Below are 8888 nucleotides of genomic sequence, written 5' to 3' on the forward strand. Positions count from 1 at the left end.
GGGGCTCCACTCTCAGGCTCTAGAAATGTTTCCCTTGGATTTTCAGGAAAGCCTATTGTTAATGAAATATCGAAACCAGTTACTCTAGAAGTTGGTCCATTATCCCGAACTACAGACTTGTTACTAACGAAATCATGTCCAGAAAACTTACTAGGCATTAAGACCCTGAAAGAATTAGGAGCAGTTATATGCTGTTCCCCAGAAGGGGTGCGATTGTTTTTAAGAGACTTTAAAGGTCATTATGTATTACGTGATTTTGATCCACGATTATTGAATGTACCACAGCATTTATGGGCGCAAGGTCCAACTGATGTAGGTTGTATGCACATCACACCCCATCGTGTCACTCTGAAGAAAGGTGTTGTATTACCACGAATCCGACAGTACAAATTGCCACCTGAGGCTGTAGCAGCCTTATCGAAAATTATTGACGAGCTCATTGCTCAAGGAGTAGTTGTAGAAACTGACTCCAATGTATGTAATTCTCCTATCATTCCGATTCTAAAATGTACTGATCCAAATGCACCTCCAGTTTATCGATTAGTGATTGACCTTCGAGAACTTAATAAATGTATCATACCCCAGTACCCTGTGGTTCCAGATATTTCTTCCCTATTGACAGCCATTGATTCTGAAGCTACGTTCTTTACTGTTATCGATCTCAAGAACGCATTCTTTAGTGTCCCCATTCATCCAGACAGCCAGTTTCTTTTCGGATTCTGTTTAAATGGAAGGAGCTATAAATTCACACGAGCTCCTCAAGGTTTCACAGAAAGCCCTAGCATTTATAGTCAAGCACTTAAAAGACAACGAGACAATATTCACATGCCAACTGACACTGCTCTGCTCCAGTATGTCGATGATCTATTGATCACAGCCCGTTCTGAACGTGACTGCGAACGTGCGTCACTTACAGTTTTGTATTTCCTGGCCGAGATGGGGCACAAGGTGTCCCCTTCTAAATTGCAATTCTGTGTCCAGCAAGTGGTCTACCTTGGACACTTACTGTCCAAGAGGGGTAGGCAGTTGACACCTGACCGTATCCAGTTAATAGCACATCTTCCACAGCCCAAGACTCAGAAGGAGGTACGAGCTTTTATCGGCCTCACTTCTTACTGCAGACAATGGATTCCTCAGTACGCATATCTAGCCAAGCCACTGATACAGTTAACGACACAGGAGGCAGCCACATTGACTGTCCTCCCTTGGACCCAGGAACATACACTTGTTTTCAATGAGTTAAAGAAAGCTTTATGCCAAGCACCTGTTCTAGCAACGCCGAACTACAGTAAGCCTTTTACACTTTTTGTCACTGAACGTGATGGTACTGCATTATCTGTTCTCACACAAGATCAAGCAGGACAATACAAGCCCTGTGCTTATTTCTCTAGCACATTAGATCCGGTGGCCCAGGCTCTGCCTGCGTGCCTCAAGTCAGTTGCAGCCACAGCTCTAGCTATCAGACAAAGTGATTCCATAGTGTTAGGACACTCCCTGACAGTACAAGTTCCACACTCCGTGGAAGTACTTTTAAACCGAACACAGACTCAGCACTTGACAATTGCACGTTTAACAGGTTATGAACTGACACTGTTTCAGCCACACATAGAAATCAGACGCTGCAACATTTTAAATCCCGCTACACTGTTACCCTCAGTTACTTCAAATCCTGCCACACATGACTGTGTGGAAGTTGTTAACACCATGACAAAGCCAAGACAAGACTTGACAGACATTGCATTACCTGATCCTGACCTGACACTTTATGTGGATGGTTCATGTATGAGAACAAGTACAGGAGAACTAGTAGCCGCGTATGCAGTGACTACTGACACTGAAGTTATAGAAACACATCGTATTGACACCCTGTCTGCTCAAGCAGCAGAGCTTGTCGCTCTGACTCAAGCCTGCATACGAGCTAAGAACCTGAAAGTAAACATATACACAGATGCACGTTATGCATTCGGAGTCGTACACGACTTTGGAGTGCTCTGGCAAGAGAGAGGTTTCATGACTTCTCATGGAACCAAGATTCAGCATGGCCCCCTCATTCAAGCTCTGTTAGATGCAATACATTTACCGACAGCTATCGCTATCATGAAGTGCAAGGCACATACGAAAGTCACTGACATCATTTCCCAGGGTAACGATCTAGCAGATCGAACAGCCAAGCTCACAGCTCAGACTCCAGAGATTCCAGTTAACCCGACACAGACAGACATTCCAGATCAGACGACTTGTATGACAGTTAAGGACCCTACACAAGACGTACTAGATATACAGTCACATGTAAGCATGAGCGCAAAATCCGCTCCGATCGCGGATTTTGCGGATTTTCGGTAAATCCGCGGTCCGCGAACTTTCGCGAATTCACAGAAAATCCGCAATCCGCGATCGGAGCGGATTTTGCGGTCAAAAGTTCAAGCCTAATGCCTAATTTACGATGGCGCCGGCAAGCTGCCAGCGCCATCCTCAAATGGTTACTTAATTAGCTTCAACAGGAAGCTCTAACAGATAAGATAAAGCAGGGGCTCGAGCGCCTGCTTTATTTTATCAGTTGGAGCTTCCTGTTGAAGCTAATTAAGTAACTTTTGCAGGATGGCGCTGGCAGCTTGCCTGCGCCATCGTAAATTATTCATGATGGTGACAAACGGTTCTGTCTCTTAATCTGCTGCTCTGATCGGTCTCTGACCTTTTATACACACAAGAGGCATGTATGCTCGCATGAAAGCCCCGTCCGTTTGGCCCCGCCCACACACTCGAGGAACACTTGCAGATATCAATAAAGCATGTGCCCTAGTTGAAGCTTAAATTCAGTGACTCATTCATCAGCCCAAAAACAATCGTGAGCATTGTGGGTGCTGGGCAGGTGTGCCTTCTTCCCAAATATACCATCGAAAATCCTCTGTGATGCTGGCCAGAGGCATTTGCATCTTTGACTTTCACGAGCGCAATCCCCGTGCTGTTCCTGTGACCAGGAGCTTCTGTCTCTTAATCTGCTGCTCCGATCGGTCTCTGACCTTTTATACACACAAGAGGCATGTGCGCTCGCATGGAAGCCCGTCCGTTTGGCCCCGCCCACACACTCGAGGAAGCCCCGCCCCCAAATCCGCCGATCCGCGGATCCACGATCCGTGAATCCGCAAATTCGTGAATCGTGGATCCGCAAAATCCGCCCATGCTTAGTCACATGCTACTCCCGATGAAATCAAGAAGTGGTCCGAACAAGGAGGGGTCCAGACAGATCAAGGATGGTGGACGAAGGGAAAAGCCACATGGTTTCTCCCCGACTCTATGGTTCAAGTCATTATTAACACCGCACATAGTCCAGCACACTTAGGAGAAAAAGCCATGCTAGACAGTATTCAGAACCTCTGGTTCAACAAGCATTTACGAGCAGCAGCCAAGCAGAAAGTGCGTACCTGCATGATCTGTTGTCAGTTCAATCCAGGTAAAGGTGTCCCGGTGGAACAAGGTGGATTCCATCCTCCTGACCACCCTTTTGAAGTCCTCCAGATGGATTATATTCAGATGGAGCGATGTCGAGGTTTCAAGGATGTCCTCGTAGTTGTATGCGCTTTGTCCAGGTGGACAGAAGCATATCCAGTTCCAGATTACACTGCTGCGACCACTGCCAGGCAGTTGGTTCGTGAGTTTTTCCCCCGCTATGGATTACCTAGGGTCGTGTATTCAGATAACAGCCAGCCATTCTCATCCGAGCTCATGAAACAAGTATCCCTTCTGTTAGGGTACCAGTGGAAGTTCCATTGTGTACGACATCCCGAAGCAGCCGGTCTTGTAGAGAGACATAATCAGACTCTGAAAATCCGCATTGCCAAAGTATGCGCAGAGAAAGGCGTAGATTGGATAGTAGCACTGCCAGTCGCCCTTTTCTATATGAGAATGGTCGCTCACTCCCGTTCAGGTCTGTCCCCTTATGAGGTAGTGTTCGGTCGTCCCCCAAACATGTGGGGTACACCCAGACCACGTACAATTACAGATGTTGACAGTAATATGCTGACAGATTACCTGGCTTCCTTGATGTCTGCACTACTCTCTTGTCGTTCACAGGTTGCCGCTGCTTTTCCAGACAACACTCAAGTGAAACCGCACGAGGTCATACCAGGCGACCTAGTCCTCGTGAGGAATTTTGATCGTTCAAGTCCGCTGGAGCCCCGCTGGAAGGAGCCAAGACTCGTATTGCTAACAACAAGGACGGCCATCAAGGTCGAGGGGCGCAAGGGGTGGTTGCACTCCAGTCATGTGAAACGATTCCATGGACTTCGGCCAAAAACTTTTTTCAAAGACTGCCCCGTTCTCAAGGACTGCCCAGACACTGAATCTAAACTTCCCCTGTTAGAGAAAACTCAGCAGCAGGAGTATAAAGAAAAACTGAGGTCTAGTAAGTCAGCCAGTTTAATTGTCTAAGTCCCTCTCGGGTGAAACGGTTAGACAGGTTCCTGACATGTATGAGATAGACCCACACAGTGAGAGAGTTAGTCAAAACTCTAAGAGAATACGTTATTGTAAGAATCTTCGAAGTAGATGCATTATTACTCTATTATTTATGACATTTCTGAGTCTTATGGTTACCTGCATAAGTTATGCCTTACATTTATGTTTTCCTATTAATTCACATGTACATTTTTCTTCTAATGTTACAGTAGAGCACACTTTTAGTGACCTGCCTCCTCACGAGTTATCCTATCGTCTTGCCATGCGCAATAATACGTTTATTCAAATGTTACACTATTCACATCAGACCAGCAATGCAACAAATTGTTGGGTGTGTGGTCGACTCCCCCCTTTCCAGACACCGAAGGGAATTCTGCCACTCTTTCCCTATCCGTTTTCACATAATGGTTCGTGTGGAGCATGGTCCACGTTAACATCATCCTCAAATGATATGTCCCTTCTGAATAGAACATGTTTCCCAGACAAGGAAGGTCTTTCCCATAGAACAGGGTTAGATCTAGAAAATGAAGTATATGATCTAGGTAATTATTCCTCGAATTTCATGGTTTTGAATGTTCAGTCCGAGACTACTCCAGATTTGCCTGCTATTTCAGTTCTACCCGTGAAAGGCGAATTATGTGTCAGAAAGAATGGTTCCGCACATGTAGGTCATAGTGATTGTACCACTGTGGTCGAGTATAGTGACAGTGGGAAATCTATTTTCAAAGCTTCACGTCATTCTTATTTTGTGTGTGGCCAGACCGCATATGTTCGTCTGCCCCTCGATTGGGATGGAACATGTTACATTGCCTTCCTACTGCCACCAGTTTTCCTAGCCCCATCCGATTATCACAGAAACACACATCTAGTACACGTTAGAGATAGAAGGGAGACTGAGTCCCCAATTGTCGATCAAACTGAAACTGCCTTAGAACAATATCAAGATTTCAATAAAGGTTTCTTCTTCTTCATAGGTCCTGTCCAGAATAGTAAGTTAATACGTAGGCTAACTAGAACCCTTGAAGCAGTAGTGAATGAGACTACTTCCGCTCTAGGTAACTTAACTGAAGAACAATCTGCTATGAGATTTGTTGTGCTCCAAAATCGTCTCGTCCTTGACGTCATACTGGCCGATAGGGGAGGAGCTTGTAGAGTCATCGGATCTAGTTGCTGCATTTTCATTCCTAATAACGCACCGTCTGTTTATTCAGCTATAACCAGACTTCATAAAATTGCCCATCAGTTACACCAGAATCCAGGCACCTGGACATGGTCCGGTTGGCTCTGGAGTATAATATCTGCCTGGGGATGGAAAGTATTGTCATTCCTGGGTATAGCAGTAATGATTGTATTCAGTTGCTGTCTCTGTTTACAATGTGGCCCTGCGATTTGCGGCTTGTTTGCTACCTCTTGTATTCCTAGTCCTAAGTCCCGTTCCAAGAAAATTTGAGACGAGCAAATGATGCTATATGAACAGATAGATGGTATCATGAATATTGATGTTTCCTGATGGAAACGTAGGGCACAAGGAGGGAATGAGGAAAATTTAATTTTGCCTTGTCATATGTGCCTACGTGTTCCCCATCCTATGTTATATGTGCATGATCGATATGCATATATCCTCCTATGATCGATTAAAGACGCAATTATAGTTGTGTCCAACTCTAGTATGCCAGTTTCCAGTTCTCGTGAAAGCAACGAGTATTAGGCCTATGTTGCCACGTTTTACATTGTGCACGTTAATTCATTGAATTGTCCCCGTTTCTAGGCCTCAAAAGGGCCCGGACACCAGATTCAAGCTCCAGTCTCCTGAACCCACTCCGAGGAGCGATGCAGCCCCCACCTGCATCCCTGACCCTTCACTTACTTCCTGCCGCGCAGCGCGGTGCCCGGCCTGGCTCTGCCTGCCTGTCTGCCAAGAATATGTTATGCCTCTAGTTATCAGTTCAGCTCTCCGTCTTCACATTCCTAAGCTAGCAAACCGCATAAACAGCTTCAGCTATAGTCTAGTCTTTCTGTCTCCATGCAAGTGAATTACTGTATTAATATTCATGGAAGATTCATAGCACACGCAATACATGTAGAATATATGCATGCACCAGCCTTAGTATCAAGTAGCCTTTGCCCTGATAACTTTTAGATTCTATCAACATGTACTCCAAACACCAGATACCAGATATGCTATAGGTACATGTCGTCCTGACACCGCAGACTTTAGTCTCCTCCTCTAGTGCAGAAGTCATAGCCCCCAGCTCTCCCAGTCACACGTCATTGTCCGTTTGCGCGCACCACTAGGTTAAAGGTTCCAGCCGCTCAGGTAGCCCCCTCCATGTATCCACCCACTTCATGACACTTCTGTGACGTTCTCATCACATGTCTACGTGCACGCCCTGTGCACGCCTTCTTTTCACGCCCATGTGTTCTTATCTTACGCTTGTCACTTGTTACGCCTACTGTATGTAATGTAATTGTGATGTTTTACTATATATACCTTCTACTGTTAATGAGACGTTGCAGCTGCCTTCTATGCCATTCTATTTCAGGCTGTTCCGATCCTGTCCCTTCCCTTGTGCCTGATTAAAGCCCGTTAGACTCAGATACCCCGGATCCTGCCTCTTATTTATTGAGCTATCTGTTATTATTAATGTATTCAAAAATAGTACCGGTAATTAATTATTTATTTACCACAAATAAATGAACATCTGAAAGCCTGTCTTGTAAGGGGTCAGTGATTCAGGACCCACACCAGTCAAAACATTTGCCCCAGTGTAGATAGACCTCAATAATAGCTGCTAATTCTCCATGCATGGGGATGTAGGTTATAAGGACTTAGATGCAAGACCTTGCCCTGTTGCTGAGACAGGAGGACTCTCCTAACGTGGTAGCATGGTCAGAGGACAAATGCTCAGGATCTATGGATACCTGTGGCAGGGTGGACTTACTTGGTCCAGCTTCCACCAAGACTCTACTGTGTCGGGATGGGCTCTAGAACTTCCTGGCATTAAACAAACAACTCAAACACTGTGGAAAGGGTAGAAAGACTAGAGAGAGACAAGAAAGAATAGGAAGACTAACAAAGAGACAGAAGGAGTGATATGTGAACTGCAGAATGCAGACCTAAACCACAACACTACTGAAGAACTAAGGAAGAACCCAACCTTGCCTTGACCTGTGAGGAATCTGAGAATCATTACCCAGTCCCAGAAGGGGAGAACACCAGCAGAGATATCATAGAGAAGACGGAGTGATGAGTGGTGGAGTCTCTTTGCTACGGGAGAGACCTGCTGACCTGCCACAGTTCAGGCAATCTCTGGCTAGACCAGGTGGATGTTTGGGCACAGGGATCACAGATAGTACGAGAGAAAGAGTGTGGGTATTGAGGCAAACACCACAAATAGGACAATATTATTTTCCTCTTTCACACACTCACACTCTAGCTAAAGAACTGAGGTTGGAAAGAAAAAATTAAATACATGGAAAAGGCAATAGAAACGAAGAGAATTTAAGTAGAATATTTTGTTACAATAAGACTTACTTGGTGTCTTTTCTCCAAGGATCAATGCTGAGGAAAGAAGTGTGGGGACTGTTTGAGAGAACATTCATAGACTCTGCCTTTGCATTAAGACTTTCTTTTGCGTTGCAAGATGAGGGAAGTATACACTTTTGTGAGTCCATTTATTGCCTAAGCTGTTTTGTTTAACCCCATGTCTACAATACAATACCGCCCAGACCATTCGGAGTTGATTATGATGACATGCGCCTGGTTTGTCCTGTTCTTCCTCAGAACTTTAGGCAGGAGAAGTAGCAGTGGAAACACACACAACACCCCTTCTTCCCATTCTAGCTGGAATGTGTGTCTCAGAGCATGCCTTGGAGAAAACTCTAGTGCACAAATTGTTCACAGTGCCTGTTCAACAGTTGTAAACAGATCTAGCAATGACAAATCCCACTGGTCAAATATGCCTTTTTGCTACCTTAGAGTGGAGATGCCACTTGTGATCCACCAGCCGACGTCTGCTCAACTCATTTGCTTTGGCATTCAGCAATCCTGCTAGATGGTTTACCACCAGAAAGAAGTACTGCTGGTGCAATCACTGCCAGAGAAGTAAGGCTTCCTGGCACAGAATTCAGGACCATACTCGGCCCTGCTTGTTGCAGTACTACATGGAGGCTGTGTTCTCCATTAAAACGTGCACCTGCCTCCCCTTCATGGATGACAGAAGTCCTTCAAGGGCAGATAAATGGCCTCTGGTTCCAGTAAGCTGAGGTGAGGTGAGGCTGACCCTCCACTGGTGACCAGAGCCCTCTGATCTCCACCCCCTCCCCCCAAGGTAACCACCCCACAAACCAGCAGCAATGAGTTTGTAATCACTGCTTCTGTCAACACTGTCACCTCTGGCAGGGGAAGTGGCCAGCTGCAGGACAAACCACGA

This window comes from Lissotriton helveticus, chromosome 4_1 (genome assembly GCF_964261635.1).
Source record: "Lissotriton helveticus chromosome 4_1, aLisHel1.1, whole genome shotgun sequence".
NCBI classification, from domain to species: domain Eukaryota; kingdom Metazoa; phylum Chordata; class Amphibia; order Caudata; family Salamandridae; genus Lissotriton; species Lissotriton helveticus.